Source organism: Myotis brandtii, unplaced genomic scaffold, assembly GCF_000412655.1.
Source record: "Myotis brandtii unplaced genomic scaffold, ASM41265v1 scaffold919, whole genome shotgun sequence".
Taxonomy (NCBI): Eukaryota; Metazoa; Chordata; class Mammalia; order Chiroptera; family Vespertilionidae; genus Myotis; species Myotis brandtii.
Window position 1 is genome coordinate 137,776 of NW_005371786.1, and position 15,592 is coordinate 153,367.

Genomic DNA, 15,592 nt, shown 5'->3' on the forward strand with positions numbered 1-15,592 from the left:
TTGGTTCTTTACAATTTACACTATAGCTGTAATAATGTAATCAAAACATTTTTAGATTGCCTAAATTTTAGTCAGACCAAGTTTGTTTTTATAAATGGCACTTGTAAGATATATATATTTATATTTTACAGCTCATTACAATTATATTCAAAGACAGTATCTGATTCTATAATTTTGATGTGAATTACATTGTGAAGTAGGAAATAATTACTGCTGGAAAATTGTCAATTGAGTATGTCTAGCTATGCAAGTTTCTTTTATTGTTTAAAGATATATAGGCTACTTATAAAACCAAATTTAAACCTGGATGAAAAGGCTTGTAATGCTATGTGCTTTGTTAGCTATAGCAATTACATCAATAATGGTTCCTTGAAATTACAATTTATAAGAAAATAGGAGTTTTACTAACTTAGTGTTTTGAGTATCTTAACATTTCCAAATGTGTACTATCTCTTTCCATTTAATTATGTTTTATACGGTCATTCTTTGGCTCATTCTTTCACACAGATTTTAGGTGACAAGAAACAAATGTGTGAACCTTTTTTTATTTTTCTTTTAAATATATTTTATTGATTTTTTACAGAGAGGAAGGGAGAGGGATAGAGAGTTAGAAACATCAATGAGAGAGAAACATTGATCAGCTGCCTCCTGCACACTCCCCACTGGGGATGTGCCTGAAACCAAGGTACATGCCCTTGACCAGAATTGAACCTGGGACCCTTCAGTCTGTAGGCCGACGCTCTATCCACTGAGCCAAACCAGTTAGGGCGTGAACCTTATTTAAAAGAAGAATTTTATAATATGCCTATTTAAAATTTTGCAGAAATTAACAAATGTTTCAAACTCCAGGTCAGATGGTCAAATAAAAGCATTTTTGCTCCACTATTCTTAGTTCCAATTTCATTGAGGAAAAAATAAAGAAATATTGATATTTTTCTCAAAGAAAAAAAAAGGACACAACTACACCTCAATAACTATAAAGCCTTCCTGACCACTAGTGTGCAGTTTGCATGATTAAAAGGCATGCTAAGCAAAATAAGTCAAACATAAAAAGGTAATAAGCATACGGGCTATAAAACTGAAAGCAACAAATGAACAAACAGCAAAACAAACCAACAAACAAACAAAAACTCATAATTTTTGATTACCAGTGGGAAGGGGCTGGAGATCAGTAAAAGGTAAAGGGGTCAAATATATGGTGATAGGGGATGATTTGACTTTTGATGGTAGGCACACAATGCAATATACAGTTCATGTATCACAGAAATATACATTTGAAACCTATATAGTCTTATTAACTAATGTCACCCCAATAAATTTAATTTAAAAGGAGTTAAAAGAGACATGTGCTTACAATTTGCTATATGGCGTTGGCAATTATAAATCCTTAAAAAGCTTACACACAATCTCAGATGACTTCCTCTTTATTGGAACATCACATGCACACGCATGTACATATGCTCACGCGTGCGTGAGCGCGCGCGCGCACACACACACACACCACCCTACAACTGACCCAATTAAAGATAATCATCACAGAGTTATCAATACTTCACCTGGGCTCAAAGTTTTGTGTTTTTTTTTGTCAAAAAGAGAAAGGAAGAAAGAAAGAAAATGCAAAAGTTAAATAAAAAACTTGTCATAAACTGCTTTTGATGCAGTGATCCAACTTCTGGAAATATATCCTAAGAATAATGAAACACCAATAAAAAAGAATGTATGCACTCCTATGTTCACAGCAGTGTTATTTACAATAACCAAGATTTGGAAACAGTCCAAGTGCCCATCAGTAGATGACTGCATAAAAATGTTGTGGTACACACTATGCAGCAGTAAAAAAGGGACTCTTACCTTTTGTGACAGCATGGATGGACCTGGAGAATATTATGCTAAGTGAAATAAGCCAGTTAGAGAAAGACAAATACAATATGATCTCACTTATATGTGGAATCTAATGAACACAATAAACTGAACAAAATGGAACCAGAATCATGAATCCATGGAACAGACTGGTGGATACCAGAGTGGAGGGCGGGTGGAGGTGAGTGGATAAAGCAGGTGAAGGGATTAGCTAAAGAACATATATGCATAGCCCATGGACATGGACAATGGTGTGGTGATGGCTTAGTGGAGGTGGGCAAAGGGGGTAATGGGAGGCACCTGCAATAGTGTCAACATTAAAAATTTTAATTAAAAAAGAACATACCATAAAAGTAAATAACCAATAAAATGCTTAAGTATTTCAGAAAAATATAGTTCATTTCAGTATAAAATAAAATTGCAGACATTCTGACTTCTCAACACTAAAAAATAAAAATAATTCTATATAATAAAAGCCTAATATGCTAAGTGTCTGGTCGTCCAGTCATCTGTTCAACCAATCAAAGAGTAATATGCTAATAATATGCTAAGGACGTTCAACTGCTCGCTCTGATGTGCGCTGACCACCAGGGGGACAGATGCTCTGACTGGTAGGTTAGCTTGCTGCTGGGGTCCAGCCAATCGGACTGAGTGACATGGGCCAGACATGCTCTGGTGCCTTCCTGTGGTCCCTCCCCAGCTGGCTAACCTCCCACGTCCCTCCCTAACCCCAATGGTGCACCAGTGGGGTCCCTCGGCCTGGCCTGCACCCCCTCCCAATCTGGGACCCCTTGAGGGATGTCAGAGAGCCTGTTTTGGCCCAATCCTGCAGGCCGGGCCAAGGGACCCCACTGGTGCACAAATTCATGCACTGGGCCTCTAATAAGTAAATAAATGAAGTACAAGGTTCAAAGAAGAAACTATGACATAGCAAGTAGAAATAAAAATGGAGTTGGTTTCACTCAAAATATATTAAATAAACACAAAATATTTGCAGAGAAAAAAATCCACCTTAGAATAATGAAATATTAATAAGCATGACTGAAAATAGGGGCATTATAGGCAAACTTGAAAATCCCCAGGAAACAAAATGGGAAAAAATCTATTGTAAAAAAAAAATGATTTGGCCCTGGCCGGTTTGGCTCACTGGATGGAGTGTCAGCCTGTGGACTGAGGGGTCCTGGGTTCGATTCCAGTCAAGGGCATGTACCTTGGATGCGGGCACATTCCCAGTAGGGGGTGTGCGTGAGGCAGCTGATCGATATTTTTCTTTCATAGATGTTTCTAGCTCTCTAGCCCTCTTCCTCTCTGTAAAAAATCAATAAAATATATTTTAAAAAATGATTTGGTAGAAGATAAATAAGGAAGATAGAAAAAATGTAGTACAATATTATATACACTGTATGCTAGACTTCTTAAACAAGAGGTCTAAACACACGAAATAGCAGGCAAATAAATGATGATAAGATAAATACAGGTAAATTTCCTAAAATAAAGAAAAATATTAAACCTATGGATAAAAACCATGTAATGTTTTCTAGGATAAAAATTGAAAAAATATTATTAACTTCAAAGCTATGCCTAAAGAATGTTCTCTGAACATCCAAACAAAAAATAGCAAAAAATTTATGAAGGTTAGATCCAAATGTCTTCACAGTGACATAAAACAACAAAATGCCTTTGAGCTATGTCTACAGAGGTATGTTAAAAATAAAATGACTGCCTAAGATGTCTTTCGAAATGAAGGTTATAGACTAACATTCTCAAACACATGAGAAGCCAGGAAATTCAGAGCATAAAACTATTTGCTATTGAAATGCAGACAACTATGATTTCAATGAAACTATACAACCCAGAAATGTAAAAGTTAAACTCATGAAGAGCATTGAATTCTTTTAATTATAAGACTAAGGATCACTGACAGAGGAAATATAAAGTAACAGAATATAACATTTAAAATTTGACATGGTAAAATTTGTAATTTAACTAAAAAAGAGATATGGATAAAATGAGGTAAGAGTATATAGAGTTGTGTTTTTGCTTATTTTCTCATCTAATAAATCAATGGAATTAGAATCAATGGAATTAGAAACTGAAATAAAAACATGTAGTTAGTAAGAAACTTAACTGTAAACCATTTCACATGTCCAACTCCACCAGATGTGCACTCACAAATGCACGCCTAGACACACACACACACACACACACACACACACACACACACACACAAGCTTGTACATACATACCGATTTTCAGTAGGTACATCGTTGTGATAGGAAAACATGAAATTTAGCAATAACTTCATCCTAGGATTTTTTTTAACATTAAATACAAATAAAATTATTTTTCTTTTTTTTTAAATGAGCACATAAGGAAGTAAACACATTTAAAAATTATTTCCATCAAAAAATAAATGTTTGGAATAAAATTAGATGTGATTATTATTGAGAGGTAACCTTATTTTTAAGTTTACTTTAAACCAAACTATAAAGTTCTAACAGTAATTTTTCTCCTGTCTCACACACCAGCACATAAATAACTAAATTCCTGTCTCATGGAAACACCCTATCAAAGGGCCATCTGGTAATCTTGTCATTGTCATTGTTTGTTCTCACTTTTCTAATTTCTTGGCATGTAATGAAAAATTAAATTAGAAAAATACTAACAGAAATAATAAGTCAGACAAAAAAGCCCCTAATAGTATATTGAGATAAGCTGAGAATATATATTCAATAACTCAAATTTGTGTTTATATTTTGCAAAAACAGCATAAATCTATACTATAGTTTTGCCTGAAGATATCCATGTGTTAGTCCCCAGAACCTGTGAATATGTTATAGCGTGAAAGGGATTTAGCAGGAGCAATTCAGTTAAGGATGTTGAAATGAGATCATTTTAAATTATCTGGTGTGCCCAATGTAATCACAAGAATAAACACCATCTATGGAAATAAAATATAAAATATTTTTGACTCGATCTTAAGTTAATAAGTTAAGAATGATGAGAAATGACAAAATGAGAAGTTCAAAAATTTTCAGTGTTTTTTTTTCATTGACAATAGGGATAATGGTCACCTCACTTGGACAAAGAAGCAGCAATAAGATATTAATGCTAACTGAATAACATACTCTTTTTAAGGAATATATTTTCACATGTACATTACAGTTCTAGGGCTTAAATATTCAGTGAACTTATAACATAGTAGTTGCCTGTGCACGAATTTGCGCACAGGTGGTGTCCCTCGGCCTCACTGGCGATTGGGGCCGATCGGGGCCCATGTGGCCCAGTCCCAATCAGGGCCATGGGGGCTGACCGGCCAGGGGGAGGGACCACAGAAGGTTGGCTGACCATGGGAGTGGGAGTGCACTGACCACCAGGGGCAGCTCCTGCATTGAGCATCTTCCCCCTGGTGGTCAGTGCGCATCATAGCTACCGGCCAGTCATCCGGTCATCTGGTCCTAATGGTCGCTTAGGCTTTTATATATATAGATAGTTAGGCCAGGGCATGTACTTGGATTGCAAGTTTGATCTCCTGTCCATGTGTAGGAGACAACAAATCAATGTGTCTCTCTCACATAGATATTTTTCTCTCTCTCACTTTCCCCTCCTTTCCATCCACTCTTTCTAAAAAAAAAAAATCAATGGAAAAATATCCTCAGGTGAGGATTAACAATATCTGTATCTATATCTATATCTATACCTATATCTATACCTATATCTATATCTATCTAATCTATACCTATATATCTTGAAATAATTACTTATTATAACTCAATCCCCAGTTTTCACTTTGTTTCTTATAAATTACTATTTTAAATATTGATTTTGTTTTGTTTTATAACTATATAAACAATTATTAGTTTGTGTGAAATAAAAAATGTAGACTCAAATATTCCTTACATATTTATAACCACATTTTCAAGTATTCATTTTATCCATTGCATTACTTTTTCTTTGAACATTGTGCTCCTATTGCTTTTATTTTTTCTATATTGGTCTTTGTAGCCTCTTTTTATAAAGTTTTCTATATGTTAAAAATAATACTTCTCTGTCCAGCTGGCGTGGCTCAGCAGTTGAGCATTAACCTATGAACCAGGAGGTCACAGTTCAATTCTCTGTCAGGGCACATGCCCTGGTTGTGGGCTCAATCCTCAATAGGGAGCTTGCAAGAGGCAGCCGATCAATGATTCTTTCTCATCATTGATGTTCTATCTCTCTCTCCCTCTCCCTTCCTCTCTGAAATCAATAAAAATATTTTTTTTAAAAAAGAACTTAAAATATTGTGGCTTTGTGGGGTTCTCCCTTCCTTGAAATCAATAAAAATATTTTTTTTAAAAAAGAACTTAAAATATTGTGGCTTTGTGGGGTTCTTTTTCTTCTGTTTTTTTTTTCATTTTCTATTCTTTACTTTTCCTCTCCTCCTCCCACCACCACTTTCTTTTCTTTTTATTTTAGTTCTGTGAAACTCATTACTCTTCCTTTATCTTTTCAGTCATAGGGAAGTTTCCCACACTCCCAGCATATAGAAGAATTCACAAATGTTTTCTTCTGGAACTATACAAAGTCGTTTCATTCTATGATGTCCGATAAACTTGCATTTTTGTGCTTGGAAGGTGTTCAGTGTAATTAATTTGCCACCAGTGACTGTTTCTTTCCCTTCATGATCTGAACCATAACCAAGCTTCTCTATTGGTCTACACAACTAACAGGTGTGAAATTTAGTACCAAGTGTTGCCAAAACAAAATTTAGAGAGGAGTTCATGCCGCACTGTGGCTTTCTCATTATAACCTATTGTGCAATACTGGGGCTGCTGAGGATACAAGCTGGCTGACCACTATTGCATGAGTATCTCCTCTGAAATGAACTCTCTGGTGGAAATTAATATAAGATACAATATCTGAGCACTTTGTGTCACTGTGTATACCTCTTCCCCCAAACTGCATGTCTCTAACTCCTAATCTGTGCCAAGAGTAACCATATACCACTAACCAAGAGTCTGTGTATATCCTTATCTCATATCACATCTCCCTCTACACAACATAGATGCCCAAGAATACTACTTAAGTCAATCTATCTGGAGGATTTGTTCCCTCATTATTTTCCTTTGCAGTTACCCTTAATATAATTTTAATGTAGCTCCAGTCTTTTTCAATCCCACCATCATATCGTTGAATGTGCTAGAAAGCCTGGTCCAAGTTTTATTCTTCCTTTGTCAGCTGGTTTCTGGACCACCTAGTTTCATACATTAATTGTGCCCTTTGGGCATGCTTTGCATTACCCCAAATGTAATTTCATAGTGTGATGGATTGATGCTTTACCTATCTGACCTTATGACTTGATGTATCTGATAGTTCTGAGCTTATGAGAACAGGTACAATCACCTAAACATGAGATGGCCATTGCACTCTCTCAGTCTCTAGTAGAGTCAAGTAGGAAAGCACAAGATCCTTCTCAAATGGTTAAGGGGTCTCCACTGCAGAAGGAATGCCATGCTCCAAAGCTCTATGGATATACAATTTAAATCCCTTATTTGGACTTGCCCTGGACTTCACACAGAATCCTTATTCATCTCAAGACATCTCTAGTGCCACAGAATCCACTGGGTCTTGTGGCCAACATAGCAAAATAGTGACACCTATTCCTAGAGTCATTTTCTCTGAGCCTGTTTCAAAAATGACAGGCTCATGGATTATCTATTTAACAGGTTAGAACTGTACTCCTAAATGTGGTAGATACTGCCTAAATCCATAAAGACCCATACAACATTGTCTTTTTCTTACAGGTAGGAGGTACAAAGCAAAATAACTTGACCTTAATTTTAGAGTGCATGGGTATCATGGTGTGGACCAGATCATTAAATCACTAAAACAATAACCAGTGTGGCACTGCCTAATGATCAGTTTATCTCTACGCTCTTGGCACCAACTTATTTGTGTTGCTGTGCTCATCAAATTTAATTCACATGATATTATGAAAATAGAGAACCACAATGATGGTTTGCTGGATGCCAAGATGAAGAAGGTCTCCAAATCTAGAGAGGATAGAGTTAATCTAGGATAGTAAATTTTGTGTATATTTTCCCAGGCGAATTTGAACTATGACTTTTATGCTCTTTCTTTTGGGGGATTAAAAAAGAACACATTTTCGAGATCAATAAAAGCTTACCAAAAGTTACAGTATGTATTGATCTCCTCTAGTAATGACACTGCATCCAGCACAGAACTGCAATGGGTTTTCCACGTACTTAATTTTATGGGTAGTTTCTGTCATCAAACATGATCCATTTGTTTTCTTTTCAAAAACCATATAAGTGAATTAAATGGAGGCTCTAATAGAGTCCAATACCACTAAATCCTTTGTGTCTTTGAGGGAGACTTTAACCTTTGGTATTCCACTCAGAAGTCATTTTGCTTCTGACTTATTATTATTTTTTCCAGTTTAAGGGCCTCTCACATGTCCATTCCTTCCATTACAGACCACATCCCAAAGATTAGAGAATTAGAGTTAGGTGGCACTAGCTGCTAAGTATAATTATGTACTTACATCCTGATAAGAAAAAAGAAGAAACTAAGTAAGTTAATTGTTTATGAAATGAGGACCTCATAAATATGAGAAAAAAATACCATTCATTTTGAAGTGTGTGTATTTGTGTGTATGTGCATGTGGTAAAGTTGGGAGTGAGATTAATGGGTAAAGATGCCAGAAAATGTGATAGTTATGCATTTTGCTCACCAAACATTTCCATTTCTCTCCTCTTCCATAACATTGCAACGATGCACCTTCTTAGCTCATTAGATTGAGCCGCATGATTAGATTTGGCCAATGAGCTTGAAGTGTTAAATGACCTTTCGCATTTCCAGGCTAGAGAATGCAATATTTTTTGTTATCTTTTTTTAAATATACTTTTTTTTTCAGAGAAAAAGGGAGAAAAAGAGAGAGACAGAAATATCAATGATGAGAGACAATCATTGATCAGTTGCCTCCTGCACGCCACACACTGGGACTGAGGCCTTAAGCCAGATATATGCCCTGACCTGGAATTGAACCATGACCTTCTGGTTCATAGGTCAACACTCAACCACTGAGCCATACCAGCTGGGCTGTCCTCCTTTTTTCTTTAACTGGTAAAATTTGAAATGTTCACTCAGGTTGTCCACCCTGAAACCTAACTAACTACAATAAGTCCTGTTGTAGGTGATGGATAAATTTATAAAGAAGAAATAGGTGTTTGTTGATTTAAACCACAAAAATTTAGGAATTGCCTGCTTTCTGAACATAGAGTATATTGACCAATATAGAATGTGCATGTGACTATATGTGTAGAGGGAACTGTTGAGGATTAGGTTCCATGGGGTCAGGTTTGGGACATCAGTTCTATCTCAGGAGAGCACAGGACAGGGTTGTCTGGAAAAGGAGGCAAAGCCAAAGGCTGTTAGAGAGAGCTGTGCCCAAGCACTGGGAAAGCATAAATGAATGCCTACTAGCCTGGGACCAAGATGAGCATTCCTGTAAATGTCCTCTTTAGATAATGCTATCTTAGAATAAATACAGGGCAAGTGAGAAAGTGGATTAAAGGGCCAGCTAGAATGGTCATAATGCATTTGGATTATTGAGTTGTATTAGATATCACTTATTTGCTTATGCATAATCTAGACCTAACTTTTGTCTGCAAATTTAATGGATATTCTTATAGTGACACACAAAATGAAAAGAATATGTGTTTGAACTAGGTTTTGGACTTCATAAAATGACTAGAATCAAGATTAATCTACTAGGTTGTATTCATCAAACATTTTAATAGTGTTAAAATATTTTAATTAAACAATGAAAATTATTTTCCCCATCTTTTTGTTTGCTAAACAACTCTCATTTGAAGCCATTTTTGCTATTTATTTCTTTGCTGTAGGCTTCATGTCTCTATTGAATGTAGAATTATGTGACACATATACTGTACCTCTAACATTCTTACTATGGAAAACAGGAGCTACTGACAAATGATAGAAATTGACAGGAAAGGCCTATGTGATTTCCTGTCAATGTTGTCTTAAATGTTGTGCTAACATAAAATGAAAAGTGGTTATTTAAAATTCTTCATCAATGTCAAAAATAAAGAATAACACTAATAATTGTACTACTATATTTATTTTATATAACTACTCTGATTTACCATTTCAGAACAATTGCAATGAAATATACTCTTTCTTTATAAAATATATTGTTTCTTTTTTTTTTCGTGTATCTGGCAAGGTTATTTTGAAAGCAAAAGACACACAATCCCCTGAGAGAATGTTGGATTTTGCCATCAGTCATAGTACATCAATCCATCTGTCTGAAATAAATTTCATATAAGAGATAATACTGGCTTCCATGAAATTGTTAAGGAAATCCATTCTAATATATATTTTAGTCTTTAAATTTTGATGACTTAGTAAGCTACTGCTTTATGAAATTAAATTGTCATAGGAAATTTTCCATTTTCTAGAAAGCATAATATCAGGATGACAATTAAATTTGTAGGCTTTTATTTGATATAATGCCATGCTATTTATATTGGAAAGATATAGATAAAACCCTCTGTGAATGAGTTTAATGATTCTGAACATTTCCCATCTTGTACTCATCAGGTTTTCAATATTCTTTTTCCCTCTTGCACATTTTCTGATCATCAGTTTTCTATCATAAGTAAATGAATAACAATTCTCAAAATCAGTAAGGCCATTTTAGCTGATGAAAGTGAAAATGGATCTCTTGTCTTGCCAAAGTTAAGTGAGTATTTCATTGAGATAAAATACTAATCTTTTCTGAGTTTTATATTCCTATTCTATGCTACATATTTGAGAAATATATTTCTATAGACATCAGACATTGGTTAATTGTATTATAAAGTTTTGAAAATATATACAAGCTGGATAATAACTACTTCAGGTCAATATTTGGCCTATACAAGGATGCCACATAATTTAGTTAGCCATAATTAGGATCCTACTTTTAGAGAAAAGTATTATAATTACTTGTAAATACAAGAAAGTACATAGATAATGCTGGCTTTAGGGGAATTAAGGCACATGTGTGCCATTTGGGTATAGTTATGGGCTGAATTGTGTGTCCCCCAACATTATTATGTTGAAGTCTTAGCTCCCAGTACCTCACCAATATGACTATATTTGGAGACTAAGTTGTAAAGAGTTAATTAAGTTAAAATAAGATCTTTAGGGTGGACCCTAATTAAACAATGCTGTGTTCTTAGAGGAAAATGAAATTAGCACAGATTTCAGGCTCTGCCTTTTTTAGGGTCTGAGGGTGAGATGTCTTTGGTTTTGTTGGTTCACTGTTTATTGAAAAATTTGAAATGTAAGAGCAGAAATTAGGGACCAGGAAAAGAAAAGTGAGGTCACTCAAGCAGTCAATTATCTAGATTACCCAAGACTTTCTGATGGGAAATTCATGGGTGGGGCAGCCTGGTTCCTTATTTAGTTGTTTTATAGTTGAACAGATATGATACAAATGCCAGGAACAGAAGTTATATTTCTTCTATTATTTTAATTTGCATTATTTTTTTCACAGCAATGAGAGCCTATTCTTTTATATGTCTTCCTTTAATTAGTCATCCATTGGAGCATTGAATAATTAAATTCTTCAGTGTATAAACAGCAAATAATGCTTTTATCTTTAAAATGCTGCAATCTCAGAAATGTGGTACTTTTCTACTGACCTCAGGATCGGATGTTGAAAAATATATATTTCTTTGGGTCACCAGCCATGGAGAATATGTGTGATTAAGATTTATTTTTTAACAAATCTAGTGGATAGTTTATATGGTTACCCTAAATATGTATAACTTTTACTCCATAAATAAGGGAGAATTATCATTCATGTAAAATATAAAGCTTTTCCTTTCTTCTGCTATACTCTCTCTTAACTTGTCATGGTATTCCTTTTTACTTGTAATTTAGTGTCATTCTAAGTAAAAAAAATTAAAATGTTAAATTATTAGCATGAATTTTAGTATTAATCTTTATACTGTGCACTTTTCCATTACATGTCTACCCTTAACTCACTTTGAGTCACAAAGGACTGTCAAACATCATGGGCTCACTAAAATTCTGTGCTCATGAAGCATCATGAGTTCTACATGTGAATGGGGAGAGAGGAATGACTGAGGACACACACATTGAGTTTCTTTGCTTTGTTAATGTAAATGCTCCATTGCCTCACTGGATTAGACTTATAAAGCACAAGTTCAACAATAAAATGATTAAGAATTTCAAGACAGCAATAGCATTTAATCAAATGTAGGCTCCTTCGAGAGCCTCTGTAACACAGAAATTTACTTATTTAAGCCCACATCACAGAGAGAGCCTCTCTCCTCAGGCAGGGCACAGTCCTCTTCTATGTGTTTACCTAAGTCAGGCCCACCCAACATCATCACCTTTATGATGAACTCAATATTAACTGGTTTCAGACCTTAATTACATCTGCAAAATCTCTACATTTTCCTCATATTCTGTAAGCAAAAAACAAATCATGCATCCATCCCACACTCAAGGGGAGAAGATTATCCAGGGTATAAACACCAGGGCATAACAATAATGGTGGCCAACCAAAGGTCTGCCCACCACACCTATGAAGCAGGCCTGCCTCTGACTATAACTCTATTCTCCACTGGCTCTGGATCCCACTCACTAATCTTCCATCCCCTTTCATTTTTTCCCCTGTATTGGAGAATAGGATTAAAAAGGAGTACTAACTTTTAATTGACCTTAAGGGGAAAAGAAATACTGAAAAACTCATGTAAAATATACGTAGGGTCTCTTTTATTTCATATTTGGACTTTATATACCTAATTTGTGTTAAGTAGGAAATACCCCCTATTAAGCCATTATGAACATATAATTCATTAGAATTTTGTGGTTGCAAACTCTAAAAAAAGTTTATTATATGCAATCATCATTTTAGTAGCAAAAATAATTTAAAAACAGATATATTTCCCCATTTTATAACTGTACTATACTTTTACTGGAAATTGCTGTGAAAAATTTCTATCATATATTCTAAGTGCAAGTATATAAAAGTTTATGTTTAACCCATATTTGTGGTTAAAGGAAATTCAGTCTGCAATCACACTAATGTTGATTTATTTTACTGGTCAAAGAGAAATGGATTGATTTTTTAAAATTATATACTTGATTTGGAACTATTGTGACTTAATGATGTTTATTGTTCATATACTTCGTGAACTTGTTTCAGCATAAACTCATGATGATATTTAGAGAATAGTTGAGTAATATTTAGTTCATTCTCATTTGTCTCATTCTTTAGCTTCAACTAATTCAGAAGGCTCTTTTTATAAGAGTTATGTTGAAATATTCTGTAAAAAATCATCACAAATATTTTAGTGCATTAAAATAGAAAAGCAAATGCAAACAAAACATGATAATTGAAGAAAATTGAAAAACACAAAGGCAGATACCATTTTCATAGAAAGTAAGATCGTCAAAAGCTCACAAAGTGGGTGAAATACAAATCTAGCACATGAACATTATCTGCTAGCTTCCAACTTACTATCCAATTATAAATCTGTCATTCACCATATGTCAGACTGCATGTATGGGCATTTGTCTCTATGATGACTCACTGCAGGGAGCTATCAGTATCACCATTACTTTATTTAATGAGGACCCTGTCCAGGTGTGCCTCCTCCTGACAAGTTGTGTCCATATCGTTCATTATTGTCAGCCTAGAATCAAATGAATGGAGGCTGCAAGTTATGCAGCTATTTCTTTTGAATATATAACAAATGCTAAATTCTAGTAATTTATATAGAGAGACAAATCTTCCTCCAGGCTTTTTCCAGTAGATATTTTGCATATGTTTAATAATATCACTGAAAATTTTCTTTTATCCAAAACATAATATCCCAGATTGTACCTAAACAACTAGGATGATGTGTATACATAAAATGATTAAATAGGTCTACAATATGACTCTTGCCCTAATGAAAAAGGTGGTTCTTCTACATCTAACATCCCTTTACAGTTATAGATCTAAAAACCCACATAATTCAAGCTCATGATAGATTTCAGACTCATCTCTAGTTCTCATACATAACAAATATTCTAATAAATAAAGAAAAGCCATTTCTTTGTAATCCCTGTTATTGGGCTAAAACCTTACAATTTTTTAATATAAAAATGCTCATTGTCTCTGGAACATATTTGAAGAACACTTCCTAAATTGTAGACTAAAATAATTTAAGGGAAAAGAGAGCCTAAGAGTAAATTACTCTCTTAGCCACAAAGTTCTAAAAGTAACCAATCAGATTAAGGAACACATATACCCCAATAATTCATGGGCTCTAACAGAATATAGATTACAAAGCATACAAAATCAATGTCTTATAGGCAAAACAATATATTTACTACATCATTTTCTCAATTGCTTTAGATTTTATGAAATCTCATGCCAAAACACTGCTCTGCCCTTGCCCTCCAAGACTTATAGCTGACTCATTTGTGGAATATAATGAACAACATAAACTGATGAAGAAAAACAGATCCAGAGACAGAGAAGCATCAATCAGACCATCAAATCTCAGAGAGAAGGTAGCGGAGGATGGGGGTAAGAGGGAGAGATCAACCAAAGGACTTGTATGCATGCATATAAGCCTAACCAATGGACACAGACATCAGGGGGTGAGGGTATGAGTGGGGAGGGAGAGAGGGGGAAATAGGGGGATAAGGACACATATGTAATACCTTAATCAATAAAGAAAAAAATAAATTAAAAAATACTTAAAGCTGAAGAAATAGATAAAACTCTGGTGGGAACACTGCCATAGCAAATAATACATTTTGAGGAATGAGCCTTCGGTGCACTGAGGGGATTTGTGAGCATGCCTGTATGTGAGCATGCCTGACAAAATAAGGAGAGCACTAGTGAAACAAAAAAGAAAGTATAAAAAAGGTGTTTTCTGAAATACATTTCTCTAAAAATTAAAGCAAGCTTGTGATATTCATTTAAAGATTGTGCTACCTCTATTGATTCTCAGCACAAAAACGAATATGAAATAGGTTTGAAGAAAAGAGATATCTGTGTCTCATTATATTTTCTGCTTTAACACAATCATTTTATCTATTTTACCTATCAGTTAAAAACGGGTGGTAAGTGTATATCAGAATATGTTCTATGGATGAGAATATGAAAATGTTGGATATAGCAATATTCAAAGTTATCTGTGCAGTTTTCCTATATTATTGGTCTTACTGTCTCACTATAAGAAAAAAAAAAAGAATTGTAAGGAGAATTTCTAGGATGTGATTTTATAATTTATACTAGAGGCCCGGTGCACAAAAATTTGTGCACTTGGGGGGGTCCATACTCGGCCTATGCCCTCTTGCAGTCTGGGACCCCTTGGGGGATGTCCACCTGCTGGCTTAGGCCCACTCCGTGGGGGATCGGGCCCAAGCTGGCAGTCAGACATCCCTCTGGCATCCCGGGAGCCCTCAGGGGATGTCCACTTGCCAGCGGGGAGCAGGCCTAAGCTGCAGTAGGACATCCTTAGCGCTACTGAGGAGGCAGGAGAGGCACCCACCACCACCGCTTTACTGGCAGCCACCAGCCTGGCTTCTGGCTGAGCAGAGCTCCCCCTGTGGGAGCACACTGACCACCAGGGGGCAGCTCCTGCATTGAGCGTCTGCCCCCTGGTGGTCAGTGTGTGTCATAGTGACCAGT